Source organism: Anomaloglossus baeobatrachus, chromosome 2, assembly GCF_048569485.1.
Source record: "Anomaloglossus baeobatrachus isolate aAnoBae1 chromosome 2, aAnoBae1.hap1, whole genome shotgun sequence".
NCBI classification, from domain to species: Eukaryota; Metazoa; Chordata; class Amphibia; order Anura; family Aromobatidae; genus Anomaloglossus; species Anomaloglossus baeobatrachus.
In genome coordinates, this window is record NC_134354.1 from 164,540,203 (window position 1) to 164,554,595 (window position 14,393).

The window sequence follows — 14,393 nt, forward strand, 5'->3', positions numbered from 1 at the left end:
GCGCTGAAAAAAAAGCAACGTGTGCACATAGCCTTACCCCCCTTCCAAAAGCTAGCATTCTGCAGAGCAAGATAGCATTAGATAACTGAAGCAGTCCCCATCAGTTATGAGTCCTGTATTTGCTTTGGATGCAATGATAGCTTGAGGTTTGTCTGACAACCATTTGGGCAATGCCATGAAGAGACCTTCACAAGGTGAGCATTAGTCTCACCCTTCTACCCTTCACTCCATTTACACTAAGATCTCGAAGATACATTGATTTCATCATTAAAAACCTACTGTATATTGATTTGATCTTGCAACCAGTATTACAGCTTTTTCTACAAAATGTTCCAAAAGATGTTTTTCAACTCTACAATGCATACATGTATACAAATTATGAACCACAAAGCTAAGGAGAGTGAACTCTCAATTCCAGCTCACCAGTTAGATGGAAGTCCGGTCAGATGGTGCATGGAAAAAAGTCTTGGCCATGACACTAAAAAACTGAAAAAGTCCAGCACGACATCCAAAATATAAAACTTGTTCTTCTTTATTAATACATGTTAAAAGGTTAAAAACCTGGACGACGGACGCGTTTCGGAATATGCTTCCTTATTCACAGGACTGTGAATAAGGAAGCATATTCCGAAACGCGTTCCTCGTCCAGGTTTTTAACCTTTTTAACATGTATTAATAAAGAAGAACAAGTTTTATATTTTGGATGTATACAAATTATGTACACAAGTGAATATTCCGATCCTTGCACTTAACCCCTTAATGAGCAGGCCAAATTCCTCTGCTTTACATCAACATCATTTGTAATTTTTTGTTTACTTTCTTAGGATGTTAAAAGATTACAATTGTAGCAGTAAAGTTCTTTTTTTTTCAAGGAAATTTACAAAACATTATTTTTTTTAGGGACTTAGTCAGTTTTGAAGTTACTTTGGGGAATCATATTTTGGGAAAACCCAATAGTGTTATAATTTTTAAAACAACACCCTTCAGCATATTCAAAACTGCTGTCAGGTAGTTTATTAACCCTTCAGCTGCTTTTCAGGAATGAATGTAAAGTGGTAAAACAGAAAAGACAACATGTTATTTTCACCACCTAAATGTTACTAATTTCTGTACAGGTCACTATAGGTGGCAGATGCTATGGTAGTTATTTGAGTGTGAATTGTCATGACAACTATGAGGATCTCATGATCTCAGAGTGTCAATGGGGTTAAAGAGGGAGCCCTTAAACTCTGTTAACCATCTAGATGCTGTAGTCACTGTTGACAGCAACACCTAAAGGGTTAAATGGCCAGGGTTGGTGCCAACACCTATCAAGACAGATGCAGCAGAGTGTAAGCTATAGTGTACAGCTTACAGCTGCTGCATTTTTTTTTACCTGTTTAAGGATGCTGTTCACTTATGTCTCAGGTCAATTTTAAGTCATTTTGGTTGTCACTAAGGGTTAAGGGGAACATTAAGTTTGACATCCATCATCCTGCATCTGTGCTTTTCTCATTGCTTAAAGGAGAAATTTGAAAGTTTTCACTCATTTTTTGGTCCAAATTTAACAAAAAAAAGTTTATTGTGCAAAGACCCTAAGTCTATGTGCACATTGAGTTCATTTGCTGAGTATTGATAGTGGAAACTGCATACAGTCATAATTTTTTAGGGTTTTTGAGACCTCTGCCATAGAGGAAGTTATATCTCTTCATAGTATGTTGTTCACACGTCCTTCTGATACAAGTCTTTTCTCAGTCCATTTCTCTTTATGCAGATCCCCCAATTAGCCAAAGTCCCACAATTTGCTTATTCCATCTTCCTGTCCTATATTCAGTGCTGTTAGTCATTCCGGTCTATTTGTTGATATAAACTAACATGTTTCTTCTTCAGTTCCTCAATCTTCAGAGCTCACTATCTGTCACTGTGTCTTGTTATGATGCAAACCTAAAACTCTGCCAACTCTCAGACCATTGGACCATGATCCTAGAACTCTGGGTCTAAACTGACTGACTGTCACTTTCCAAGAAGGAACCCTGTTGTCTTCCCATATAACTCCTCGCTATCTGTTTCAGTCTCCTATATTTACCCCACCTATGATGCACTACATTCATTCCAACCAACAAACACAATTAACCACAATGGAAACAGTGCATTACATTGCAGCACATCACATTGTCTTCAAGGTGGATATAGGCAGCACTTTCAACTCCTTTCACATGATTGACATTTTTCCTGACCACTAGTTATCCGGCACCCCAATACACATGAGATTGTTGGCCAAACCTGTCAATATCGGTGGATTTGCCAATATTATTTTAATGTGTATGAGAGCCTTAACTGTCTTGCATTGCAGATTTTAAACATGATTTTTATCAGTCCATTTGCAGCTAGAATCCATTTTTATTAGTTTTTGGTCCACTTTGTTGTCTATCTCTCTTTTGAAGAATATATTGGTTGCTGGAATATTTATATACCTCGGTACCCTTAATGATAGCACTCCAATAATTCTATGCAATACAATTACGCTGCCACCACCCAGACTTTCTACAGGTAGCTGGGGACCCGTTTCAGATAGCATAATGCCCTTCGGGTTTTTGGATTCGTATATAAAGCATAAGGAAAGAAACTCTTAAATTTTTTATATATTTAATCTGAAAATAGGTAGTGTTTAAAAAAATATACAAGAATTTGCAAAAGGGAACAATACAAATACAGTATAGAAAGTTACATTAAAATAAAAGGTATAAACGTGAAACTTACTAAACTCGAGCCATAGAAGTGACGTCCAAGCTTAGCGAGGGAGAGGCTCCAAGAAAAGATGTTATAATCGGCCAGCATCACCCTTCATGATGCCCTCCAAGTACTGACTGCCTGGCCCCCGAGAGGGCCAGTTTCTATTATGCCTTAGGTGACCCCCCCCCTTGTCTGTGACATCATTTTACAATCTTTGTGGGCTGTGCTTGTGATGGTCACAAAGTTCCATAAATCTAGGATTTTTCATATCTTTGCTCCTGGGCCACACAGGTGCAAGATATTAGTGTCATTTTTTATATCTTGATTTTACATTTACATTGATACCAAACACAATGCCTCTAGTACGATTTTACTGGCCAATACTAATTTGTCGTGATTCCGACGATCTCCTAGTGGAACTAGATGGTGCGTTGGGTTCAGCACTCCACAGGGATTCTGGAAATATGTTTTTCATTTTTCTGGCATTAACACAGCACTTAAAAACTGCTTTTGGCAGTTTTCCCGCCAAAATAACAAAAGATTGTCTTTCGCTGCCTTTTTGGTTTTCTGTAGATCTACATTGAACATGTCGTAAATACCTTAAGCTTCCAGGCCAATCAGATAATCGCCATTATGACCTCTGGCTGGTGAAGAAGAGGAGGGGATGAAGACCCTTCAACAGTTCTACATGACACTGGCATATAGAATATTGCACTATTACTGTCCTCCCCTTGGTAAATGGAATCTTGAAAATCTAAATTTCTGCATATTCTATTTATTATAACAGAATGCATTAGAAAAGTATATGTTTCACATTAGAATCATTATAAAATGGAACTAAATGTTTAATAAAATGTTTCCTTTTAAATAATGATTTGTTTATATGAGAATTTCTATATACTAGATCTCATGGAATGATTTGTGCAAATACTTGGGCAGCACAGTGGCTCAGTGCTTAACACTGTAGTCTTGCAGCACTGGCATCCTGGGTTCAATCCCACCAAGAACAACATCTGCAAGGTGTTTTTATGAGTTTGTGAGTTTGAGTTTGTGTGTTTGTGTGAGTTTCCTCTGGGTACTCTGGTTTCCTCCCACACTCCAAAGACATAATGATACGGTGTTTAGCTTGTGAGCCCCAGTGGAGACAGTGTTGTTAATGTATGTAAAATGATGAGAAATATGTTATTATTATCAATATATATTTATAGAGCACCATGAGAAGGGATTACATACAGAATACAAGTTACTATAGACAGACTGGTACAGAGGGAAGAGGACCCTGGCCTTGCGGGCTTACATTCTATAGGATTTTGGGGAGGGACTGTAGGTTAGGTGTAGGTCGGGTGGCAGTTCTGCATGGTGGTTAGGCAGTAGCTGTGGTGGTGGTGAAGAGGGGGGGCATTGAAGATTATAGGCATTTCTGAACCGATGAGTTTTCAAGTTCAGTTTGAAGCTTGCAAGTGTAGCAGATAATCTGACATGTTGAGGCAGCGAAATCCAGAGGACAGGGGATGCTCAGGAGGCATCTTGGAAGTGGTTGTATGAGGAGTGAATGGGAGAGGAAAGAAGGAGATCTTGGGAGGGCCGAAGATTACGTTTTGGAGTGTGGTGGCAGATTAGTTCAGAGATATACAGAGGAGACACGTTATTATGGACGGCTTTGTAGGTCAGCGTTAGTAGTTTGAATTAGATACAGTGGAGGATTGGGAGGATGAGAGAGGTGGATCAGTCAGGCAGCAGCATTAAAGTTGTACTGGAGAGGGGCGCGTGTGTTAGCAGGGAGGCCACAGAGGAGGATGTTGCAATAATCGAGGTGGAGATTATGAGGGCATTAGAATTTTTGTAGATTGAGAATTGAGGAAAGGATGGATTTTGCAAATATTTTTGAGCTAATAACAGCAGGAGGTGGTGACGAATTCGATGTGGGGTATGAAGGACAATGTTTTGTTAGCGCTATATAAAAAATAAAGATTACTAATACCTTGTGTTAATTTATAAACATTCATTAGGGATCATCTTTGGCTAACATTTGCATTATCAGTTATGATGATGTACAAAAAATGTGAAAAGTTATATGGCAAAGACCATGTGTATAGTTATTCTGAAAGTGAAATATTGAATAGGTGACCAGAATTCAGTCTTTTCAAGTGCTTGTTACATACTGTCATGTTCATTCAATTGTACTCAGTTATAGAAATATCATTTTAGATTAAATATGACAAATACAATACTATAGCAATTTTCTATTTCACAAAGAACACAATCTGGTTATTACAAGAAGTTCTGCCCAATATGTTATAAAACAACACAATCAAGATGAAGACGGTAACATAGAATCAATTTATTCCACTTAACTTTTTCAGCCAATTCACTCACATACAATTGTATCTGCCCTTTATTGTGTCTTCTCTTTATGCTAGCTTTCACATCTGTTCTTCAGTTCGATAGAAATCAGTGAAATAAATGAAATATTAAAGGAGCATTTGGCTGAGTCTTTGATATCATCATCAACTAAATTGACCATACTTAGTCCTGACACAGCTAGAGATTGCATCTCATAACTGATTCCTACTTGCATGTCACAAACAAGGTCAGTAAAGAGGCATTCTGTGAAAGCTTAACAACCTTGAATAACTTCTGTCATCAGCGGTATAAAATACAATAAATCCATTGACAGGAGAAACATTATGGAATATAATGCACACAATGTATTTTTCCTACTAGAGTTCCAAAGTACACGCACAAACATCACTATTAGATGTAGTAGAGTTAGTTTTATTATTTATTTTAAAGAACCTTTAAAGCTTTTAATCTAAAGTGTCTATCCCTAGCAATATACTGACCCTCCAAAGTCTTCTCCTTTTGCTAATGTTGCTCTGATCCGGCGTCACCATCTTCTGAGTGCAACTTCTGACTGCTTGGAAGTCAGAAATTATGTCACAAGCTCTCAGTGCAAGTCTATGAAAGCTAGAATGAGTCTGTCATAGACTTACATTGAAGAGTTACCTTCAGGTTCAGGTCGAACTATGACACACTGAAGCAGCTGACAGATCATGAACTACAGAAGACCGATGGCAGCAGCAGCGATAGATGGTGAAGATGGTGGAAGGTGAGTATATGAGTAGGGTCATGAATCTTAGATTGAAAAAACCTCTTCAGTGCTGAAAACCCCCAAAACAGAATGCTGGAAAGGTGCTTTAATTTGAGGATGTTGAAATGCAACAGACTGGTACTAATGGAAAAAGGTCCCTGTCTGAGAGGACTTAAGGCCACTTTACACACAGCGACGTCGGTGGTGAGCGTACCCGCCCCCGTCGGTTGTGCGTCACAGGCAAATCGCTGCCTGTGGCGCACAAAATCGCTTACACCCGTCACACATACTTACCTGCCTAGTGACATCGCTGTGGCTGGCAAACCACCTCCTTTCTAAGGGGGTGGTTCGTGTGGCGTCACAGCACGTCACTAAGCGGTCGCCCAATAGAAGCGGAGGGGTGAAGATGAACGGCCGTAACATCCCGCCCACCTCCTTCCTTCCTCATTGCCGGCGGCCGCAGGGACGGTGATGTTCCTCATTCCTGCGGTGTCACACATAGCGATGTGTGCTGCCGCAGGATTGACGAACAACCTGCGTCTTGCAACAGCAACGATAATCGGGATTAGAGCGACCGGACAACGATCAACGATATGGTGAGTATTTTTGATCGTTAGCAGTCGCTCGTACGTGTCACACGCAATGACGTCGCTAACGAGGCCGGATGTGCGTCACGAATTCCGTGACCCCAACGACATCTCGTTAGCAATGTCGCTGTGTGTAAAGTGGCCTTTACAGTCTACAAAGGAGAAGCAATTAGACACAGGTGATGACACAGACACAGACACAGAAGCTGCTCTCATGACAGTGTAGTGGTAGGAGTTTGTCGGAAAAGTAAGCTGTTGCGAAAAGATGATTTTAAGGTGCTTCTGAAAAGGCTGATTGGCAGGCATAGTGGGAAATGTGGGATATTTTGTGTGGAGCTTATATGAGAAAAGCAAAGGAATAATATAGCTAAGGATTTATTGGAGGAGTTCAAGCTTGTAAGATGGAATGCCAAAGAAATATTGCAGTATGCTACGAGACAAATATCAGAATATGCAATAATATATTTTTTACTCATGATTGGGGTAAAGGAGGAATCAAGAAATGCTTTTGAGTTTAAAGTTGCAGTTGGCACAACAGTCTTGGACAAATGGCTCAAAAAGGTAGATTAGAATGAAAAGTTAAGGCCCAGTCACACACAATGACTTACCAGCGATCCTGACAACAATACAACCTGATAAGGATCACTGGTAAGTTGCTGGGAGGTCGCTGGTGAGATGTCACACAGTGAGACCTTACCAACGACGCAGTAATGATACAGGTCGCAGTAGCGACCTGTATAGCAATCTCAGCAGTCATTGGGACCCTGTCACACAGTGTCAAATACAGCGATGCGTCCTTCCCAGCAGGACATCGCCTTTGAAGAAAAATGTCCGGACCACTCAGCAACGACTAGCGATCTCACAGCAGGGGCCTGATTGCTGGTAGGTGTCACACATAACAAGATCGCTGGCGAGATTGTTGCTGCGTCACAGAAACTGTGACAGTGATCTCATTGTGTGTGACTGGACCTTTAGCCACAGGCAGAACAATTGAGAGAATGGAAATAGTATGGAGTCAATTAGGTTTGCTGGATGAGATGAGTAAAGGTGGCTTTACACACTGCAACATCTCAAATGACATCGCTGTAACGTCACTGGTTTTGTGACGTAATAGCGACCTCCCCAGCGACATTGCAGTGTGTGAAACACATCAGCGACCTGGCCCCTGCTGTGAAGTTGCTGATCGCTACAAATCGTTCAGGATCATTCTTTGGTCCTTTGTTTCCCGCTGTGCAGCAAAGTTTCAGTGTGTAAAGGGGACTTAAAACACTGGAAACGAGTGATGTGTCACAATATCTGTCAATCACTATTCTCTGTCAGTCGGTCTCTCCCTCTCGGTCTCTATTGTCTCTCTGTCGGTCCGTCACTATCTCTGTCCCTCTCTCACAGTCTGTCGGTCATTTTCCCCTCCTCTCTCATACTCACCGATCCCCGATCACCGGCGCTGCACGGAATTCACACTGCTGCGGCGGCTTTTCCTCTTTTGAAAAAGCCGGCCGCTAATTAAACAATTTCGTATTCCCTACTTTCCCCGCCCACAGGCGCCTATGATTGGTTGCAGTGAGACACGCCCACACGCTGAGTGACAGGTGTCTCACTGCACCCAATCACAGCAGCCGGTGGGCGTGTCTATACTGTGCAGTGAAATAAATAATTAACCCCTTAAGGACGAAGCCAGTTTTGTACTTAATGCCCAGGCCATTTTTTGTAATTTTGACCAGTGTCCCTTTATAAGGCTATAACTCTGGAACGCTTCAATGGATCCCGGTGATTCTGAGATTGTTTTTTCGTGACATATTGGGCTTCATGTTAGAGGTAAATTTAGGATGATATTTTTTTTTTTTTTGTGAAAAAATCTGAAATTTGACAAAAAAATTTAAAATTTTGCAATTTTCAAACTTTTAATTTTTATGCCCATAAACCAGAGAGTTATGTCACACAAAATAGTTAATAAATAACATTTCCCACTTGTCTACTTTACATCAGCGCAATTTTTGAAACAAAATTTTTTGGGGTTAGGAAGTTAGAAGGGTTCAAAGTTCATCAGCAATTTCCCATTTTTTCAACAAAATTTACAAAACCATTTTTTTAGGGACCACATCACATTTGAAGTGACTTTGAGAGGCCTAGGTTACAGAAAATACCCAAAAGTGACCCCATTCTAAAATCTGCACCCCTCAAGGTACTCAAAGCCACATCAAAGAAGTTTATTAACCCTTCAGGTGCCTCACAGGAACTAAAGTAATGTGGAATGAAAAAAAAAAAAAATTAACATTTTACCTAAAAATGTTGCTTTAGCACTAATTTTCTTACTTTTTCAAGAGGTAACACCAAAAATTGGACCTCACACTTTGTTACCCACTTTCTTATGAGCGCGGTGATACCCCACATGGCTTCTATCTAGGGGTATAGTGAGCATTTTGGACTAATAGGTACTTCACAGAATTTGATAACATTAGGTTGTCATATTGAAAATTTTCATTTTTTTAGCAAAAATGTTGCTTTAGCATCAATTTTCTCACTTTTTCAAGAGGTAGCTCCAAAAATTGGACCTCACACTTTGTTACCCACTTTCTTATGAGCGCGGTGATACCCCACATGTGGTCAGAAACCTCTGTACAGGCAAATGGGAGAGCTTGGAACGAAAGGAGCAATATTCGAATTTTGGAAAGCAAATTTGGCTCTATCTGGAATTGATAGGCTCTGAAAATATTCAATATGGTACAAGAACAACAGAAACCCCACATAAATTTCTTTTTTGAAAATTATACCCTGTAATGTATTTATCTAGGGAGGTAATGAGCAGTTTGCCACCACCATTTTGTATGTAGTTGATGCAGCACACGCATGTGCCTATAAGAGTTGGTGCACCATTTGGTCTTCACTTTTCAGGGTAAAATTCCAGGAGCTGGTTAGAAGCTACAGAGACATGGAGCTAACAAACACGAAAATCTTTCCAGGAATTATTACTCACAAAGGGCAGCATGCCCCAAAAATCACATTTGTTGATTATAAAACTTGGTCGAGCTAACAAAACCGTTATCTTGCAATTGGGTATTTTGTAGCAAAAAGAATAGACTTTACTGGAGTGAAGGGCAAAATGTGGAGGAATTAAGTAGCCACTGTGTGGCAAATCTGAGTCTGTTCCAAAGATGAAAGATCACCAGCAGGGCGAGAAGCTTTATTTTTCAAACAAACTAGTCGTACAACGTCTTCCTAGCTCCATCAATCCCTATATGAGGGACGAATGTGCCAAGTGACGTGGTACACCATAACAGGCTCCTACCCACCAAGGTAGGAACCGCTATGTGCACAAAACGACCAATATCCTGCAGGTTTCTCAAAATTATGTCCTGTACAGGAGGTTCGGCAAGAACCATGCAGTAAAGCTCATAGGGGATGAATATGGAACAGCCACATTGTTAGAGATCCTCCAATAAAATTATCGTGCCCGTATCACCAAGATAAATATGTAATAAAAATTCAAAGAAAAGTTTTGTGTTGCAAGACTTAGTCGTAAAAACCATCAAACTAAGATAAATGGTAAAATAATATGCTTGTGAGTGATCAAGTCCTGGAAAGTTGTCAAATGGTCAGACTTTTCAAGAACGTTAGTGGGGTCCACATTCTGGAGTATGCAGACGTGGGCATGTAGACAAGGATTTGTCTGAATAATAGTTTGATATGGGATGATTGTGGCCTGGAATTATTTGTGAAATGGGGTAAAATGTGTTTTATTGATGAAAATAGTAATAGTAATTTTTACTTGACACAAAATAAAAAGAATCTTTACATAAGTTATTACACAATTATGGGGAAAGTGATGCCAATTCAATAATGGGTGGCAGTATGGAAGATTTCAAAGCAGGGGGTGACACAGAGGCCTGGTTAAGAGGGGCACGTGGGACAGTAGTAGCGAGAATCGCTCCTCCTGCCTTGCTTTCCACAAACTCTGCATCTTTTTTGAGGACGATTGTTGGTGGTAGTGGGAGGGATTAGGCTAATAAAATGGCGCTCAGAGAGTCTGCGCACATCCTCCGACTCGAAGGCTTCCTCCGGTGCCTCCGAGTCAAAAAGGAGACGCGAGACAATTGTCTCCTGATATTGGAGGAAGGCAAGTGGTCCTTGCGCTTTTTTGTATAGCACAAAACTGTTATATGTGGCAATTTGGTAAAAAACTGTGGAGGAAAGAAGCGCAATAGGGTCTTACCCAAATAACAATGGGAGAGGAAAGTAGGGAGATGCTACTCACCTATAGGGGTTGTGACAGTCACAACTCCTATAACAGCATGTATGTGGATAATCCAGAGTCACAGCAGCGGTCCCTCGGTTTTTGGCAGATAACAGAGAGTAATAGATTAAGGGATTTCAAGCCGCGCCAATGACGATCAGGTTAAGCCATTAGATTAATGTTCCTTTATTCCAATTACAGGTCTACGCGTTTCGGAAGGCACCCCTTCCTTCTTCAGGACCAGATAGCAAGAAAAATTTGATGTTTGGGCAAGACCCTATTGCGCTTCTTTCCTCCACAGTTTTTTACCAAATTGCCACATATAACAGTTTTGTGCTATACAAAAAAGCGCAAGGACCACTTGCCTTCCTCCAATATCAGGAGACAATTGTCTCGCGTCTCCTTTTTGACTCAGGAACATTAATCTAATGGCTTAACCTGATCGTCATTGGCGCGGCTTGAAATCCCTTAATCTATTACTCTCTGTTATATGTGGCAATTTGGATTAGGTAGATTGCTACCTTCTTATACCAGGCCCTTGTCTTCCGCTTGACCAGATAAGGTTGAAGCACCTGGTCGGACAGATCTACACCTCCCATATACTTGTTATAATCTGTCACACAGAGCGGCTTCTGTTTGTCCCTGGTGGTGCCCCTGTCTCTAACCGTCACAGTGGTGTCCGCATGCAGGGTGGTGAGCATGAAAACATCCTTTCGGTCTTTCCATTTCACGGCAAGAAGATGGTCACTTGCCAGTGAGCAGGACGCACCCTTCTCCAGACGTCTGGACACCAACTGTGACGGTAGACCAACTCTATTTTTACGGATTGTGCCACAGGCCCCTGTGTTTGCAGCATGGAGGGCTTTATAAAGGGGGACACTGGTGTAATAATTATCTGTGTACACATGGTATCCTTGCTGTAAAAATGGGGTCATTAGCTCCCAGACAATTTTGCCTGGGATGCCAATTGTCTGGGGGCAGTTTGGGGGATTTATTTGGCGGTCCCTACCTTCATATATAAGAAAGGTACAGGTGTAACCAGTTGTGCTTTCACACATTTTATAAAGTTTAATACCATATGTGGCACGCTTGGAGGGAAGGAATTGGCGGAATGACAGACGGCCCTTGTAACTCATAAGGGACTCGTCTACAGATACATTTTTGTCAGGGGTATATGAATTTAGGAAGGAATCTTTTAGAAGGTTTATTAGGGGTCTCAATTTATAAAGGCGGTCGTAGTTTGGGTCTGTTCTTGGGGGGGCTTGGTCATTATTACTAAAGTGGAGGAAACGTAAAAGGGTCTCGTATCGGGATCGGGACATTATGGCTGCAAACACAGGGGTGACGTGAACACATTTAGTCGCCCAGTACGAGCGCAGAGTGGGTTTTTTAACTAAACCCATGTTGAGGGTAAGGCCTAAGAATTTTTTTATTTCTGGGACGGTTGTGGGGATCCAGGAGCGGGAATGGAAGGATGTGGGGTTTTGGGAACTATATTGTTGGGCGTACAAATTAGTTTGTTGGACAATAAGGTCTAGAACGTTTTCGCTTATAAAGATTTGGAAAAAATCAAAGGGGGCAAAATTGTTTACGTCTACTTTAATTCCAGGGGTTACTATGAAAGGGGGAATTTGGGGGGCAAATATCACGTTGGGATTCCACAGTGCAGGTGGGACTGCAGTACTTGGGCCTGCCGCTGAACCTTCGGGAGTGACGACGCCTGTCGCTGAAGCTCCAGCAGTGACGACGCCTGTCGCTGAAGCTCCAGCAGTGACGATGCCTGCCGCTGAAGCTCCAGCAGTGACGACCGACTCCGCTACCATCGGGTTGTGGGATCCCGTGGAGGAAGCCGAGTCATCACTATCTGAAAATCCCTCAAATTCAGAGGCTGACTCCGTATCTGTGCCTGAACTGCTGGCGGCAAGCAGCGTGTATACCTGCTCGGCAGTGAATAATCTGCGAGCCATTACTTTATTTTTTTTAAGTTTTTTTTTTTACTCTGAACCTAACCCTGATCCTAACCCTAACCCTGATCCTAACCCTGATCCTAACCCTGATCAAAGAAAAAAAAGAAAAAAAAAATCTAACCTAAGGGGGTGATGAGGATAATTGGGGTGAGGATAATTGGGGTGAGGATATTAGGGGTGAGGATATTTGAATGATATTATAATAAAATGCTTTTTTTTTGTTTGACAAGAAGCAGCAGCAATTGTAGTCTCTCTCTCTCTTCTCTCCCAGATCAACTACAAGGGAGAGAAGAGAGAGGCAGACCCAAATGCTGCCATTTCTGTAAATATTTTGGGTATTTGATCACTGTGATAGGATCTACCACAGTGATCAAATGCCAGGAACCAATGAAATTGAAATGAAATGGTTGCTATGTGGAGGAGGCAGATTAGGACGTGGGCACACTGCACATGCGCGCGCCATTTTCGAGACAGAGAGAAGAAGAGGGGGGGCCGCGGGGGACCTGTAATTTTATTGAGGTACCGGGGGAAACCGGAGGGGACCGTGGGAGCACACTTCTGTCCCATCTGACATGTTTGATCACGTCGGATGGGACAGAAGAAGATGATTTCAGCGGGCGCATGTATTATATGTGCCCGCTATTTGACAACCTGGAGGGGACCGGTGGGGACATTGATGGGACTGCTGGACCGGGGAAGGAACGGGGAGGACCGGGGAGGACTGGGGAGCACTTTATCTTACATCTGACGTGTTTTGATCACGTCAGATGTGAGTGAGATTTCTCGGCGGCCGCGTACAGCTTGCGGTCGCCATTTTGGAGACAGAGAGAAGAGGGGGGGCCGCGGGGGACCTGTAATTTTATTGAGGTACCGGGTGAAAACCGGAGGGGAACGTGGGAGCACACTTCTGTCCCATCTGACATGTTTGATCACGTCGGATGGGACAGAAGAAGATGATTTCAGCGGGCGCATGTATTGTACGCGCCCGCTATTTGACAACCTGGAGGGGACCGGTGGGGACATTGATGGGACTGCTGGACCGGGGAAGGAACGGGGAGGACCGGGGAGGACTTTATCTTACATCTGACGTGTTTTGATCACGTCAGATGTGAGTGAGATTTCTTGTGAGTGACATTTCTCGGCGGCCGCATACAGCTTGCGGTCGCCATTTTGGAGGCCGAACACGTGGAGGCGGGCGGGGAGGGGGACCGGGGGTTACCGTGGGGGACTGTGCCAGCACCGGGGGACCGGAGGGGATCTGGGGAAAACATTTTTCTCCCATCTGACATGTTTGATCATGTCAGATGTGAGAAAAAACATTTTTCACCAACGATTTCATTTTCTTATAGGTGATCGTTGTTACACTGTGTATAACGGCGATCACATGTCCGGGGAACGGAAAAACCCGCCCGAATCATAATCTCCAGGGTCTCAGCTACCCCCGGTAGCTGAAGCCCCGGAGATTTTGCACCTCTGGGGGGCGCTATTTACATTTTTCTGACCGCCGTTTTAAAACGGCAGAAAGGATTAAGTACCCTTTTTTGCTGCCGTTTTAAAACGTAATGCAGTCGTAATGGGGTTAAATAATTTAAAAAAATGGCGTGCGGTCCCCCCCATTTTTAATACCAGCCAGATAAAGCCATACGGCTGAAGGCTGGTATTCTCAGGATGGGGAGCTCCACGTTATGGGGAGCCCCCCAGCCTAACAATATCAGTCAGCAGCCGCCCAGAATTGCCGCATACATTATATGTGACAGTACCCGGCTCTTCCCGATTTGCCCTGGTGCATTGGCAAATCAGGGTAA